The sequence below is a fragment of the Cibotium barometz genome, chromosome 29 (assembly GCF_041138505.1).
Source record: "Cibotium barometz isolate CiBa-2024 chromosome 29, ASM4113850v1, whole genome shotgun sequence".
NCBI lineage: Eukaryota > Viridiplantae > Streptophyta > Polypodiopsida > Cyatheales > Cibotiaceae > Cibotium > Cibotium barometz.
This window is the reverse complement of record NC_141074.1, coordinates 1,970,001-1,987,500: the sequence shown is the minus strand read 5'-3', so window position 1 is coordinate 1,987,500 and position 17,500 is coordinate 1,970,001. Positions and strand designations below refer to the sequence as shown.

Sequence of the window (17,500 nt, the reverse complement as noted above, 5' to 3'; positions counted from 1 at the left end):
GCAACTTGGAGCCTTGCCAAAATCTCAGGTGTAAGAGGTTCATGGAACTTCTTTAGTCTGCAGCCACTTATCCAGTTGGGTTTGCCATCAAGTGTGGCCAAGTGTACCACCCCACTTACAGATAAGTCATGGATTATATATGGTCCCATTCCTCTCTTTTTCAATTTTGATGTGTATTCTAGCACTAAATCCCCTTTTTGAAACTTCTTACTGATGATATGAGCGTCATGGAATTGTTTATTAAGACATCTTTTTTGTGTATACATCACTATGACAGAGCATAACCAAAATTCAACTAGTTGTTCTAGCTCTGTTACCCTATGTGAAAGCTCATGTCCTATCCATTCAAGCTCCTTGGCTACTCGTAGTGTTGGAATGAGAAATTCCATTGGCAATATTGCATCCAATCCAAACACTAGGTTGTAAGGGTTGTCCCTATAGCTATTTTAAAAGCTACACGATATGCCCAGAAGGCCAAATTTAGCTTGAGCTCCCAATCCATCCTTGAGTTTTCTACAATCTTTGTGAGCACTATGCATAGAATTTTTTTCGTGCTCTCGGCTTGTCCATTTGCTTCTAGGTGATAAGGGGTTGATTTCTTATGTACCATCATGAACTCTTCGAGTAAATTATGGATTAATTTGTTCAAAAAATGAGTTTCCCTATCGCTCACAATTTCTATTGTGGTAAGCCGTATCTAGTGAAGATGTTTTCATAGAGAAAACAAGCGAACTCTTCGAGTAAATTATGGATTAATTTGTTCAAAAAATGAGTTTCCCTATCCCTCACAATTTCTATTGTGGTAAGCCGTATCTAGTGAAGATGTTTTCATAGAGAAAACAAGCGGTTGTCCTAGCATTGTCCTTTGGCGTAGCCTTTGCCTCTATCCACTTTGTCAAATAATCCGTGGTGACAATAATATATTGCACTTGCATTTAATGTGTTGGTGGGTTAATGGGTCAAACAAAATCTATCCCCCATTTGGCAAAAGCTCTTGCTCCCATCATAGAGCGTAACGGCATGTTATCCCGACGAATATACACTTTCACTCGCTGACATTCTTCACATTGCTTGATAAATTTTGCAACATCTTGGAATAGAGTGGGCCACCATAATCCAGTAGTCATTATAGCTTTTGTTGTCGTTTCTATGGAGAAATGTCCCCCTGATAGTCTTGCATGAGCTTGTTCAAGAACTCATATATATTCCGCTTTGGTGATGCACAAATGTAGTTGTTTGTCCTTCCCTCTCTTATAGAGTTGATTTGCAATAAGCTCGTAGTCATTTGCTTCAAGTTCAATAGCTTTCCGTTGAGCCTTGCTTATGTTTTTAGGCAATAAGCCTTTTGTGAGATACTCAACAATGTATTGGCTCCATTTTGGGACTACCGATACTTGAAACAACATGGCATGTGGATAAGGAGGTTGCTTTTGACACGTGGGCAATTCCTTACGCATTTATGGACTTTAGATTTTAGTGTTGGCCACCAAACTCTTGCCCATAGTATTTGTTTTAGCGTCTGATTGCAAGCCATGTGGATCCCTCCTATGGTTATATGTGCTTAGCGCAAGTAATGAGGTTTCTCGAATGGTTCAATGCATAGGCGTAGAACCCCATCTTGCCCCATGTGGTATAATCTTTCTACAAGCATAGTCAAAGATACGGATCCTTGAATCATTGCTTGCTTTTTTGTGATTGGCAATAAAATGTCTAGCCAACCAATTGTCATTAGCAACACATATTGTTCACTCCATTTAGGAATCATCTTGATGTTGAATAAATATGCATCTGGTAAATCATCATGTACACCCTTTGACCAGTAAGCAAGACAGATGGTCTACTTGGTGCATGGCCCACCTGGCTAATTCCCCACCGACATTCATCACTGGCACGTGGTAGTGGATACGAGGATCTTTGCCAGTGATACTACAGCTATACTTCATTGACGGGTCTACCTACCGAGAGTGATGGCACACTTATCTTGCCACTCACTAGCGGTTTCACATTGACCATTGTACATACTACCTTTTTAGGTTGTCCTCCCTTTATGTTTTTTGTAGACCTCTACTATCATTTTGTATTGTGTGAAGAAGAAGAAGAAGAAGAAGATTTTCAGCCTCCATCTTTGTGTGAAGAAGAAGAAGATTTTCAGGCTCCATCTTTGTGTACTCTCGTGTGTGAGTGTGTGTGTGCTTGCAAGAGCTCAAGCTCTCTCCTCTCTATCTCTTGACAACACAAAGTAGTAGTACTTATTAGTGTGCAAGTACAAAGATAAGGTAGCCTTAGAGTGATGCGCATATATACAATGCACGGGGGAAAAAACCTCCTAAAGAGGAAAAAGTGCCCCAGTGGTCCTAAGTGTGTTCACACACATCACTAACATAATATCATAACAAATCTCCCTTGGGATTGATGCGGTGAACATGAGCTCGCACTTATGTATTGAGAAGTGTTGGTCTCTATGGACTGAGATCAATCCACAAAAGGGAGTAAGCCCAAAGCTTTGCAAAAAGCTTCAAACTTCTCACGTTGCAAAGCCTTTGTGAAAAGATCTGCAAGGTTGTCCTGTGCTGGCACATAAGCCAAGTTGATCTCTCCTGCTGAGAGTCTCTCCCTTACATAGCGATAATGCACCTCAATGTGCTTTATACGAGCATGAAATACTAAATTTCTTGCAACTGCCAGTGCGCTCTGACTAGTGTGCTCTGACTGTTAGTGTAGATGGTGGTGGCAGCATCTTGTCCAACGCCCAAATGAGCTGCAAGGCGTCTGAGCCAAACACACTCAATTGTAGCTGTGAAAGCTGCCATGTACTCAGCTTCACAACTAGAAGTGGCCATTGTAGGCTGCTTCTTGCTCAACAATGATATATAAGAGCTACCAAGCATGAATCAAAAATTGCTAGTGGACACGTGTGTGTCATAACAACCAGCCCAACCAGAATCTGAAAAAGCATGCAAATCTAGAACCAATGATCCCCCCTTGGGATAAAATAATCTAAGGTGTGTAGTGCCACTCAAGTAACGAAAGATCCGCTTAACTGCTTACCAATGCTTAGAAACTAGGCAATGCATAAACTTGCTTATTTGTGAGACTGCAAACTGAATATTTAGCCTCGTAATGCATAAATAAATAAGACAACCAATTGATAGAGGGTAACATCAAAGTAGTCTCCAACATCATGAAGACTAAGCTTCAAACCTATTTCCATATAGGAGTAGCAATAGGTTTGCAATCCTCAGGACCAAATCTGCGTAGCAAAGTCTCAATGTACTTTGTTTAACATAAAGCATAACCTCCATCACATTGCTTAAACTGAATGCTCAAATAATGATGTAAGAGGCCCAAATTTGACATCTCAAGAGCTGAATTCAATTCAGCCTTAAAATCAACAATATTCATCTTGTTTGGACCAATGAGCAGCATGTCATCAACATAAAGAACAAGTATCAAAAGTACATCATCCACATGCTTGACATACAAAGTGCTTTCTATTGGACTATTACAAAAACCATGTGCAATGAAATATGCATGAATCTTCTCATACCAAGCACGAGGTGCTTGCTTTAAACCATACAATGCTTTCTTCTCATACCAAGCACAAGGTGCTTGATTTAAACCATACAATGCTTTCTTTATTTAACCTGCACACTTTGTTCTCTTGCTCTTTCTGAACAAAACCACGAGGCTGTGTTACATACACTTCCTCATGCAAGTCAACATTTAGAAACGCAGTCTTAATGTCCAACCGATGTACATTCCAACCATGATGAGCTGCCAATGCACACATGCTACGAAGTCTCTTCATAGTCAATGCCCTTTTCTTGAATGAAACTTATGTCATGGAGGAGAAGCCCTATGTGCACTATATCTACCAAAGCTTTGTGGATGGACCCAGGAAGAAGGGGCCTATACTTTGCAACCCCCAATTGCTCACAAGAATCCTCTATTTTTGGGCCTGCATTCCCTTTCGCCGCCCAGAGACAGCTTCCATAAAGATTTTGTGCTCCTCCATCAACAAGCTGAAAGAAATCGAGGAAACCCCCTCAGTGGGCCCAATACACGGCAAAGACTGTGTGAAAATTTGACAACAAAGGCCACACATGCTCTTCGAATGAGCCCTCTTCGGATGAGATACGTCCACGACCCAGGGAGGAGACTCAGCAAGCAAGTCAAGATGGTAAAAAGGAACCTCTATCCATTAAAGGAAAACAACACAGGCAATAGGATGATATGATTCCTCTCTTGAAATCTCAGAGGTATTTCACGGTACCCTTCAATTGCAAGTGTCAACATGAAGCCAATGAATACTTAGGGAAAATGTCCAAAACTTCTTGTGCAATTAGGCAGAACCACATTTCAGCCAGATGTCACCTTTCAGTCTGAAACCAAGAAAAACTTTGCAAATAGGAAAAACCAAAAAGCCATGTCTCTGCCAGAAATAAAAAAGAACAGACAAAGTCAGGATGCCACATTCAGCCTGAAACCAGAGAAGGCGTTGCTTTGAAACGGACTCGTCACGTCAAATATTGCCCACATAGTGAGCTCGGCAGTGACGTTGTCAGGCGATTTTCTGAGTGGTCTTTTTGGCTTGTGTACATACGTGTGCATGGTGTGAATGAAAACTTGGCCGTGGAATGCCTTGCCAGGTGTATAGGGTGGACAGTTTTGGTTTTGAGCCTCTTTTACAGGCCTACCCGGAGTAAGGTCAGATGGAGGTGGTTTCTGCTGTTCGGCCGTCTGAGTGTGCATGCGTCCTAAATAAAGTGTCATTGGAAGCAGTATGAAAGTGTATGGAGTGGGCACTAGAGAGTTGCATTTAAAGAAGGTGTGTGGAAAACATGGGCATTTAGAGGTAATGGGCCAAGTTTCCTTGGACATAGTGTGAAAATCAAAAGGAGGTGGCCATCTGTTAGGCATTAGAAGAAATAAAAGAAAATGAATAATAATATAAAAACGTGGCCATAAGTGCAAAGGCCACGTGGGGATTTTTGTGGCTGCCAGCGTAGAAATTCCAGAAGGATGGCGTAGCTGCAAGACGGTGAAAAGGGCGGGGAGTGCAGAGAAGTGGAGGCGACTGGTTAAAGGGAGACCGCCATGTGAAGAGCTGGAGGCTCTGGTGTGTGCGCAGCCGGGAGCGTGTGCAGTGGAGGGGTTCTCTTGGGCGTGCGTAGCTGTTGCAGGTGCAGAGGGGATGGTGAGCTGCAGCTAGGAGACAGGGCCGTCGTGAAGAGAAGGGGGGCCTCCCTTGTGAAGAGCCGCTGGTGAAAGCCGACAAGTGCTGGCGTCAAAGGTTGACGCGGGCACACAACGTGTGTAAAGCAAGGTTGGCATGGAGGCCTTGGTCGAGGAGCTAGCAGGCGCAACGTAGAAGAGAGAAGTGTGGGCTGACGTGTGGGAGCCAGTGGGATAGGCCGCCTATGGGCGAGGTCTGGTGCAGCTGCAAGATAAAGCAAAGGGAGGCTCTCTGGCGCAACTGTAAGGGAGAGTCAAGCGAAAGTGCAGAGGCAGAGTGTGGCCGCCATCATGTAGACTCGGAGGGCTTTGCTGGAACACTACAGAGAAGTTAAAAAAAAAAGCCGACGAGAAGAGGTGAAGAGTGCAGAGGCTGGCGAAGATAAGGTAGTAGTCACCTTGTTTCAAAAAGGACAGTGGGTTGGTGATTCCAGGAGGACCGCCTTGTGCGAGTGAAGAGTGAGGGGGTCACCGAATAGAAGGCTGTGGACCAGTTGTGAGGTGGCCCTTGCTGTGGGAAATTTGCAGAGACAGGCAGGGAGAGGCTTCTTCAGAAGACGGCGCAGAGGCTACTATCAGGCACAGGTGAGGTGCTTTTATTAGGTGGCTGTCGTGTAAGAGAAGGTGCCGCCTGGTGGATGAAGGGTCGCTTTCCAGAGCTGCTGCAAGAAGTGGGCCGTGTGGGAGCTAGCGTGGCAGGGCTGAGGTGAGGGTCATCCTGGTGATTCTACTGCTGCAGTGAGTGAGTGATATAGCTGCCTCTGGACAAAAGAATCAAGAGCCGTGAGTGCAGGCAAAGAGCTGCAAAACCTGGTGAGATGCGAAGGTGGCCGACTGGAAGGTCAGATAGCAACCAAGACAGTGGCCAGTTTTTTGTGAAGGAACAGGGCTAGTGATTGGAGCAAACAAAGGGAAAGCTATACGGGCTAAGGGACCATCGGGTATATACATATATATTGTTGGAGTGTTCTTTACCATCATGTATTTAATCTTAGAAAAATGTCCCGATATCGATGAGATTTATTTTGAGGATCCTACACCCTTTGAAATTGTGTTCTCCAATAGTTGCTCTAGTTATTGGTCTGTAGTAATCTATATAGATGAGGGGGAGTGGTCAGATTGTGAATGGGTTTTGGATGAGGACGATTCAGAGGACATTTTAGATGTCCAACTCTGTAAAGATGAAGATTTTTACTAAAATATAGGTTTTGGATTGTGTTGTCTGTCTGGTGTGGGAGAGTGGTGTAGAGTGAGAGAGTGATTTTCTTTCCAGCTAGAGAAGTTGGTGGTGTGTATTCTAAGTTTGCGAGGTGGAAGAGCTGTAGAGGCAGGGTTTTCTTTCTTTTTTTCACCTCACATCCTTCTGGTGCCCCCACTGAGGAGTTGCTCTGGCATTGTTTGACTGAGGATAACTCTGGCATTGTTCTTTGCCTAGAAGGGCGTGTGTTTTACTGAGGAGAGCTCAGGGATTGGTACAGGTTGTCATGATGTGGTCCTATCCGGAGTTTCATGGCAGGAAGGGTGAAGATGTGTGTGACTTTTTGGAGCAGATGGAGTTGGCATGCATTAGCAACCATGTGATAGATGAAGAGCAGGTTCTGAAGCTGATAAAGATTTTCTTGAAGGGAGATGCCCAAAGCTGGCTTAAAGGTTTTAAAGCACAGGATGCTGGTGTCTTGAACTTAGACAGGTTGAAGGAAGGCCTTTTGGAGCATGCAGTTTCCTTTTGATCCTGGTGGATAGCTACTGGATTTGCCTTTTGCTGCTGAGCATGAATGCTCTAGCAGATGGGGGGGTGGCAAAGTATGTCAGGCGTTTTTCTAAGTGGTCTTTTTGGCTTGTGTACATACGTGTGCATGGTGTGAATGAAAACTTGGCCGTGGAATGCCTTGCCAGGTGTATAGGGTGGACAATTTTGGTTTTGAGCCTGTTTTACAGGCCTGCCTGGAGTAAGGTCAGATGGAGGTAGTTTCTACTTTTCGGCCGTCTGAGTGTGCATGCATCCTAAATAAAGTGGCATTGGAAGTAGTATGAAAGTGTATGGAGTGGGCACTTGGAGAGTTGCATTTAAAGAAGGTGTGTGGAAAGCATGGGCATTTAGAGGTAATGGGCCAAGTTTGCTTGGACATAGTGTGAAAATCAAAAGGAGGTGGCCATCTCTTAGGCATTAGAAGAAATAAAAGAAAATGAATAATAATATAAAAACGTGGCCATAAGTGCAAAGGCCACGTGGGGATTTTTGTGGTTGCCTGCCACCAGCGTAGAAATTCCAGAAGGATGGCGCAGCTGCAAGATGGTGAAAAGGGCGGGGAGTGCAGAGAAGTGGAGGCGACTGGTTAAAGGGAGACCGCCGTGTGAAGAGCTGGAGGCTCTGGTGTGTGTGCAGCCGAGCGTGTGCAGTGGAGGGGTTCTCTTGGGCGTGCGCAGCTGTTGCAGCAGGTGCAGAGGGGATGGTGAGCTGCAGCTAGGAGACAGGGCCGTCGTGAAGAGAAAGGGGGCCTCCCTTGTGAAGAGCCGCTGGTGAAAGCCGACAAGTGCTGGCGTCAAAGGTTGACGGGCAGACAGCGTGTGTAAAGCAAGGTTGGCATGGAGGCCTTGGTCGAGGAGCTTGCAGGCGCAACATAGAAGAGAGAAGTGTGGGCTGACGTGTGGGAGCCAGTGGGACAGGCCGCCTATGGGCGAGGTCTGGTGTGCAGCTGCAAGATAAAGCAAAGGGAGGCTCTCTGGCGCAACTGTAAGGGAGAGTCAAGCGAAAGTGCAGAGGTAGAGTGTGGCCGCCATCGTGTAGACTGGGAGGGGTTTGCTGGAACGCTGCAGAGAAGGTTAAAAAAAAAAGTCGACGAGAAGAGGTGAAGAGTGCAGAGGCTGGCGAAGATAAGGTAGTAGTCGCCTTGTTTCAAAAAGGACAGTGGGTTGGTGATTCCAGGAGGACCGCCTTGTGCGAGTGAAGAGTGAGGGGGTCACCGAATAGAAGGCTATGGACCAGTTGTGAGGTGGCCCTTGCTGTGGGAAATTTGCAGAGACAGGCAGGGAGAGGCTTCTTCAGAAGACGGCGCAGAGGCTACTATCAGGCACAGGTGAGGTGCTTTTATTAGGTGGCTGTCGTGTAAGAGAAGGCGCCGCCTGGTGGATGAAGGGTCGCTTTCCAGAGCTGCTGCAAGAAGTGGGCCGTGTGGGAGCTAGCGTGGCAGGGCTGAGGTGAGGGTCGTCCTGGTGATTCTACTGCTGCAGTGAGTGAGTGATATAGCCGCCTCTGGACAAAAGAATCAAGAGCCATGGGTGCAGGCAAAGAGCTGCAAAACCTGGTGAGATGCGAAGGTGGCCGACTGGAAGGTCAGATAGCAACCAAGACAGTGGCCAGTTTTTTGTGAAGGAATAGGGCTAGTGATTGGAGCAAACAAAGGGAAAGCTATACAGGCTAAGGGACCATCGGGTATATACATATATATTGTTGGAGTGTTCTTTACCATCATGTATTTAATCTTAGAATTAGGTCCCGATATCGATGAGATTTATTTTGAGGATCCTACACCCTTTGAAATTGTGTTCTCCAATAGTTGCTCTAGTTATTGGTCTGTAGTAATCTATATAGATGAGGGGGAATGGTCAGATTGTGAATGGGTTTTGGATGAGGACGGTTCAGAGGACATTTTAGATGTCCAACTCTGTAAAGATGAAGATTTTTACTAAAATATAGGTTTTGGATTGTGTTGTCTGTCTGGTGTGGGAGAGTGGTGTAGAGTGAGAGAGTGATTTTCTTTCCAGCTAGAGAAGCTGGTGGTGCCCCCGCCGTTGGTGTGTGTGTATTCCAAGTTTGCGAGGTGGAAGAGCTATAGAGGCAGGGTTTTCTTTCTTTTTTTCACCTCACAACGTCTGCAGGAAGAAAAAAGCTTATTGAATCATGCCAGTTGTGAAAAAGCTTGTGTCAGCACTATGTTTTTAAAATCCCTGCATGTGTAGGAGAGCGCCCGCTGTGTGTAAGCAGCAGCACACGCAGCGGTTTTCCCTCACTCCCATGGCCGAGGACTCGAGCAAGCAAGGCACAGGTTATCTACGGCAGCCGGAGGTCATGAAAAGCATGGCGATGAACAAACAAAACCAAGATCCATGTCTCAGCCAGACATGAGGAAAAGCTTTGCTGCAAATAGGCAAAGCTCAATGCAGCAACCATCAAATAGATCCTCAAACATAAGTGCATCCTAAGAACAGCTTGAAAGCCTAGTAGTAGAACATTCTTCACAAAACTAACACATCACCAGAACTAATGGTTACTAATTCACTTACAAGCATCAAGATCTTGAAAGACTAGAACATTCTTCACAAAACTCATCACTGGAACTAATGGTTGTAGCCGAATAAGAACATTGAATGCGAACTGTAAGAGAGCACAAATCAAGAGAACACACCATTTGCCACTCCCAATAGCAAAGACAAACCCCTGGAATTAAGCCAATAACTGTTTGCTAAAACCAGTCCCATATGTACAAACCATGAAATCCAATGGCAGCTCATCATAAACCACCCTATAATCCAGCAATCTGCATGCAAAGGTGGATTACTCACACATATAACAAGCTGCTCGATAGTGTTCCATGTACGATGTACCAACATGTATCAAAATATATACAATGTACCAAAATGTATCAAAATATATACAATGTGTACACCTAAAATCCGAAAGCAGGCGAGAGATGCCTCCCTCAAGGAAGCAGATCGTGAGTGGATGTCAGGGAAGGTAGGTTGCCCGCCAGTGGGGTGGGCACAGAGCGAAGTGAGTCATCTCGCGTGGATGTCGAAGGGCCTTCACCAAAACAGGTTGCAACTTAGTATCACAGGCTAAAAACCTGATGATTTTTTAATCATCATCTTATTATCACAGGTTGCAACTTAGTATCAAAGGTTAAAAACGTGATGATTTTTTAATCATTGTGTTATCTCCTCATTAACTGTTAAAGCATTTTGTATGGCATTCAGCACCCAACACCCTGTGCAGAATTACCTCTCGACTTAGGCATCCACTGTGTCAAAACATAGGGCTCTCTTGGTTTGATCACTCAGCACAAGGATTAGCAGATCTTTATTTTTCACCTTGCCTGGAATAACCGCTTGGATCTTCTTGTAGGCGACACTCCGCTCCACCTTATTCTAGAAAGAGACACAGAAAAAAGAAGACAAGGAATAAATTTACATGATAATATCTTTAAATGAGATAAAAACTACAAGTATGAGCAAGACTTACATGTTGCTTTGATGAAGGTCTTTATGAGGAAAAATCCTAGAGGAAGAATAGTGATGTACTCAGCTGCCAGTCCAAGCTCATTGTTGTCGAACTTGCTCTCTAGATCTTGGAGAAGGAGAGCTTTCTTGGCAAGATTACGCTCTTGGAAGTAAGAGCTAGGCTTAGGGAAGGCATCTAATGTGCGGACTAAGGGCTTGTTGTACTCTGTCCAAATGAGGGTGGAGAAGGGGTGAGCAAAACCATCCCGGTCATCTTTGTGGAAGGATGAAACACTATCCTGCTAATCTTTGCGGATGGATGAAACACTACTCTTTGATTGCCCCTCTCTACCATCAGACCAGAGCCACTCCAGATTACAATACTTGAGAACCTCCCCTCTTAGCAACAAGGAGAGAAATGCTCCTTCATGTACAACTTGACCAATTCTTGCGCCTTGGTTATACCAAACACTTTCTTTTCTGCATTCTCCAAGAGGAGGAGACAAGAAGAAAGAAGGTGATGATCTTCTACTCTAGCTTCCCTTTCTTGAACTAGGTCTCCCCTCAGATAGGCAATAAACTTGAGGAGGATGGTATATCTTATACCATCTCCAACAGAACTCTAAAATGGTTTCTTTGATTTCTCTCCCACTAATGTTACTTCAAAATCAGGGAAGCAAGCAACCTCAAATTTGAGTGAATGATCTAAGATTTTGATCACAAAATTTATTACATCTCCAGCACATACCAAGACACTTGTGCCACACAATACGATGTACATCTTCAGCACCATCACCTCCTCATGAAGTGAGGTCAGCTCTTCCAAAAGCCTGTCAGTTCTACCAGCTGGACGAGGCCACATAGAAAGCATGAATCCGGGAATACAATCAACGTTCTCCTCCTCAGGAGATACATCAGCACATGATGTCAAGCAGAGATGGAGGGATGGATCTCTCCGTCTTAACTCAAAAGCAGACTGTCTATTAATTTGCTTTGGGGAGAAAGGGAATCGTAAGGCACCTGTATTAAGAGGAGAAGATGCAGAATGTGAGGTTGCACCTTGAGTGGCCTGAAGCTTTGCACGCTTGCTAGAAGGGGGGGACGATGGAGAACGATCCATAATAGAATCGTGCAGGCGTAGATGCGAGTTGTTGTGTGATGTGGCGTTGCAAGGTTTACCAGCACAGGTGTAGACAAGAGTTGATCTCTGATGTTATGCGCAATTTAGCCTCGTCGCTTACAAGCGCAAGGCAATTTAGCCTTCTCCGTTATAGAGATAGCAACGACTTGTTGCCTTTGCCTTCCTGTGTGGCGATGGCGAATCTGTGTGCCTTCTCCTTCACTCGATGAACTCCCTTCATCTGTGAATTCTTACAAACAATGGCACACACGAGATGGGGAAGCTTTTTTTATGCTTTTTAAGGAATCGTATAGTTGTAAAAGTACTTTGGTTTGCATAGTTTGGTAAGTGGTTTGCATAGTGGTTTGCATAGTTTGGTAGTATCCTTTTGTTCACATAAGTTTGGCGAAGATGCATGGGAAGTTAAGGTGTAAGCAAGTATGAAGCAATTTAGTATTTTTGATAGGATGGGTTGGCTTAAAAAGTTACCACTTACATGTCGATTAGTGTAAGCCCATTTGGATTAGGGTAGGAATTCAACTTCCACATGCACGGAGTGTGTGGGTGCCTGCAATCGGTTTATAGGAAAACTCACACAAGTGGGGAATGTTAAATGTTACTTTGGAGTATTACGCTTTATGTTCATTTATTGTGTGTTGATAACAAAACCAATTTGATAGGAGGCATAGTAAGGAGCATCTTATACTTAGGTACCATTGTAGGGAACGAATATTAATAGGTGGCCACAATGTGTAAAAAATGTTTGTTCATTAATTACCTTGTGATACTAACTTTAAATATAAGATTTTAAGGTTCATATAGGTTTTGGAATTTTGGGATTTTACCTTTGTGGTAGGGTTTGAGGGCGGTGACACTGTAGTAGCCGGGGGCCGTTGCTCCAAGTGGCAACATGCCCAAGGGAGCCTCTCGGGCTACCCTACTGCCCTTGCCCCACCGGCCATAGTTTTTCATGCTATTTTTTGGAAATGAAGGGTCTCCTGCACTTTAGGGTGTCCTTTCCCCTTTCATGTGTGGGACTGTCGAGTATTGATGGAATGCAAGTAGGTGTGGAGAGGCGACATACAGGTGTGGAGAGTTGACATGCATGCAGCTGCATGCATGTTGAAAGAATGAAGAAGAAGGAGATTGTTATCGCCTCGAGCTTTGCAGCGAGCTGGGTGATGTAGAGACCATGTCAACTTGGTTGAGGGGCTCGCCTCATAGAAGCTCTTCATCAGAGAGGTCTAGCTCCCCTTAAGCTAGGTATGTCTCCATGGGAAGGGCTTATAGCCTGTTTCACTAGGTTCTAGCTTCCTTAATGCCTAGGAATGAAAAGATCTAGGCTTTGATGTAGTAGCATGGTAACGTCTTTTTTGAATGGGTACAACTCCCTGTAAAGCTGGATGTCATGGATGGTTGTAAGGGCTAGCTCCCAAAAATGCTCAGAACTCTCATCTTACAGAATCAGTGTCGATGGGAAACCCCTTTTTTCAAATTTAAAAAAGGTCACACTAGTGGGCATGGCTTTAAAATATATATATTTTTTAAGGTTCATAATTTTTTTAACTAAGGTTGAGCATTTCTCTCTCTCTTTATGTCACATGAACACCTCTCTCTTTATGTCACATGAACACCTCTCTCTCTCTCTCTCTCTCTCTCTCTCTCTCTCTCTCTCTCTCTCTCTGTGCTACTACTGAGCAACAATCCTCTATCTATGGCACACCCTGAAGCACCTTTCCAACCATTTCCCAAGGGCCATCACAGAAATGCACCATGTTTACAACTATCCATGGTTTTTGTGAGGAAGTGCCCACTCTGACACAACCTAGAGAATCACTGGTGAGTGGAATCTACCTCTCTCTTGTCTCTCTCCCAAAATAGAGATCCCTCCTTCAAATGGGCCAATGGCAAGAAGCAACAGAAGTATAAGATGATCTCTCTCTCTCTCTCTCTCTCTCTCTCTCTCTCTCTCTCTCACACACACACACACACACACACACACACAACCATATTTTCTCTCTATCTCATGCCCTCTCTAGGGAATTAGTGACCTAATGCCATCTCTAGGGCGTTAGTGATCTCTCTCTCTCTCTCTCTCTCTCTCTCTCTCTCTCTCTCTCTTTGTCGTTGCTTCTTATTTCGAAAATTTTTTCATGGACTCCTTTGCCTTGGTGCCCTCTTCTTGGGTTTCGGCTCTTAGGGGAGGCAGTTTTGTTCATGGATATCCTCAAAGGGTTCTCTCTTTCCCAGAAGAAGCAACTTTCATTAGATGTTCTTGCCAAGGTTTTCTTTTAGTTGAAGGCGTTCACAAGAAGTTTTAGACATTTTCCCACTATAATTCCCACTTTGAGGATTACGACAACATCATGAGCTTTTGCAGGCGATGCATAGCATACCTAGCTAGGTACGCTGGGGGGTAGGGGATGTTGGCCCCAACCGATAGGGGGCCGGGGACCCCTGCCCCCCCACCGCACCTAGCTAGGTATGTGGAGCCTTATATGTAGAAGCTCATGATGTTGAACACTATAGGGAAACATAATGGAAAAGGGGCCTCTTTCCATGTTATGCACTAAAAGACAAAGGTGCAACTTGTTCTATAAGTACTTCACATCTATTACAAATTTGCCTCTTACAAAAGAAAAGAATAGATCTGAACTTGGTAATTGAATAGTAAAAGCCATTGATAAGAATATTTTGCAAGGACACAAGTACAGCAACAAAATGAGAACTCTTCTTATAATATGTTATATATATTATATATATATTTTATATATATATATATATATATATATATATTATATACATATATGTAGTTTTTGAGAATATATATATAGTTTTTTTGAGAATTATTATTTTAATTTTTTAATTTTTTAAAACTTTTAAATCTCACCTGTCTTTAACTGCTGAAGATACGTGCTCACATCAACCCAAAATGGGCAACTGTTAGGTTGTGGAAGAAGGGTATGCAAAATGGATGGTCTCAACAATGCAAGACAATCATCACGCCATTGTTGTGCTCGAACCTCTTCAGGTAGGTATAGGGATATCAAGCTGTCCTATAGTCATCAACGACACAAAATTTTCACTCCATCGTGGTACCATTTCTATGTTGAATAGGTACGCATCTGGCAAATCATCCTTACGCTCAAAACAATCTAAAGCATTTTGGCTATGCCCCTCTTGGGCATAGCCATCTATTAATGTACTCCATGTGACAACATTGCTGCAGCTCTCTCTCTCTCTCTCTCTCTCTCTCTCTCTCTCTCTCTCTCTCTCTCTCTCTCTCTCTCTCTCTCTCTCTCTCGGCATACATGTCCACTAGAGCATTGCCCCGCACAATGTCATTCTGCAGTAGAGAGAGACAGAGAGAGACAGAGAGAGACACAGAGAGAGAGAGAGAGAGAGATAGGGAGAGAGAGAGAGAGAGAGATCATAGAGACCAAAGGCCTCTCCAAATACCTCCATCCATCCGTACTACCAGATCGGCTATGACGGTCTACTGAGGGTCCCCATACCTACACCCCATAAAAGCATAGCTGACGTAACGAGAGTGTCAAAAAGCCAGAGCTTTGTTCGAGGTTTTGTGCAAAGCTCTCTGGATGTGGTGCTGCACTACTGTACTGAGTGAGCGAGTGTGTGTGTGTGTGTGTGTGTGTGTGTGTGTGTGTGTGTGAGAGAGAGAGAGAGAGAGAGAGAGAGAGAGAGAGAGATGCACAACATTTACCTCCATGTCTCTCTCACACACACCGTACATGCATGCTTCTTGCCACCTGAAAGAGAGAGAGAGAGAGAGAGAGAGAGAGAGAGAGAGACGCTAGGTTGAAGTTAAAGACCATCAAAGCAACCCTGAGCAAAGCTCTCTGGATGCGGTGCTACGCTACTGTACTGAGTGTGTGTGTGTGTGTGTGTGTGTGCGTGTGTGTGTGTGTGTGTGTGAGAGAGAGAGAGAGAGAGAGAGAGAGAGAGAGAGAGAGAGAGAGACAGCTTTGAGTGTGTGCACGAAAGAGATGGAGAGCTCTAAGTGCTTTTCTTTGAGTATGTGTATGAAGGAGATGGAGAGCTCTGAGTGAGTCGGGGTTTGTTTGTTGGAGTGTTTCAGTTGAGGATGTGCGTGCGTGAACAAGAAGAGTTTGTATGCACAGAGACTCTAGCACTATTGTGTGTATAGGGGCTCCGTATATATTGTAGCTTGACCTAAACATGAGGATAAGGTGTGTGTGTATTTGAAATAGGATGATGATTTTGAATGGGACCCAGTGGTGGCATTAAAAGTGAGATGGTTGCATTAATATAGCATGATTTTGAATGGGAGCAATTGGAATAATAAAAGGTGTACAGGCACTCGAGCGCCAATGAAAATGTTTTATTCAGAAAAAAAATCCTTGCCATTTTAAATTAAGAGAACCTCTCTTTTGGTTTGCCACCTTTCAACCATCTTTCTAAATATGGGGTTCAATATATATATATATATATATATATATTTTATATATATATGTGTGTGTGTGTGTGTGTGTGTGCGTGTGCGTGTGTGTGTGTGTGTATCTATATATATGCTTGAGCGCTGCTACACATTAAAAGTCCACTTTCTATTCTCTCTTTCAATATACCTAGGCTAGCTTTTTAGCAACTCTTGCTAGTAGTCTTTCTCTCTCCTCTGGACTCACACCTCAGTGTCTGAAAAGTCCTCCCACTTTCTCCCTTTCTCTCTCTCTCTTGCAAATGGCCAAGTTTTAAAAGTATAGGTTAAAGTAAATTCTATTCTACCCCTCAAGTTATTGCAACACGTGTTGTTACCTGGGGGGATTTACGCTCATATCTCCTTTATATATGTATATATATAGATACATGTATATATCTTAAAACTTGAGAGATTAATTAATGGACCTAATAGTAATACACTAGAAGGTATTTTGCAAGGGGTTGTTGAGTTTACTTCTTATACATCTACCCTTTAATCCATGAGACAAAAAATCCCCCCATGGGCCAAGGCCAATATCACACTAACTTGTAGTGACAAGAATAAAAAGCGCGAATAAAGATTGCATGCAATCTGTGAAAATATTTTGGCAAAATCGAGAATATTTGCACACTCAATAAGAATTTGTAAAAAAATTAAAATCAATTTCTCTCTAAATGAAAAGGCCTACCAACATTGGTTGAGTGTAATTGAAACTGAGAATAATCCAGAAACTTGGGCCGGGTTTGGAGAGGTGTTTTAGTAAGGATTTCACACGTGAACAAAAAATTAGGGGAATGGTGAGGTCTATATGAGGGTCTACAGGGGTCATTTAACTCGAAACTTTAAGGATGTACCTAAGATATTGCCAGGGGGTTTGGGGTCACATAAAATATGTCAGTATACCAGATGAGCTCAAGTGAAGAGGTTTTTTAATTAAAATCTCAAGGTAAATCTATAGAAATACATTTAAAGAAGGATCAATTTTTGAAAAAAAAAATGTAAGTGTATAAAGAAAAAGGGGTCATTTTATTCATGAAAAAAAACTCTCAGGTAAAGGGTTTCCAAATGCTCCTTGAACGCACATTGAAAATAAGGTGTCTAACGAGTGCACCCATTAGTATCCTTCGATGAATCAAGCACAAATTCCCTAAACTCTCACTTCAATGAATCATCGACAGGTGTAACCACTAGTCTTCAACAAGACACACCCAAGGACGTGCACAATTTAGGAAGGGGAGAATGTTCCGAGAATGTCCAAACAAAAGCATGGAGCATTGTAAAAGAAAAGGGATTACTGGAACAATATCAATAAGCAGTAAAAGAGTTTTTCAGAGGAACTTACTATTTTTGGCCAGTTACTACTTTTAGCCAGGATGGGAGTCAGCGGGTGGAATTATCCAAAATGGGAAGTTGTCTATTTGTAGCCTCGAACAAGTTCAAAATGGAGTGGTCTTGGGTTCTATGTGGAG

At 43.5% G+C, this 17,500-nt stretch overlaps 1 long non-coding RNA gene across 1 annotated transcript; it reads right to left on the bottom strand.

Annotated features, from left to right (window-relative positions):
• Window positions 1-9,679: 9,679 nt before the first annotated feature.
• LOC147621727 (uncharacterized) lies at window positions 9,680-10,387 on the bottom strand. The gene is made up of 2 exons (XR_015269699.1): window positions 10,235-10,387; window positions 9,680-10,036 (listed from the first exon to the last, which is right to left on the bottom strand). It is a non-coding gene; the product is annotated as an uncharacterized LOC147621727 (long non-coding RNA).
• Between the last annotated feature and the right edge of the window lie 7,113 nt (window positions 10,388-17,500).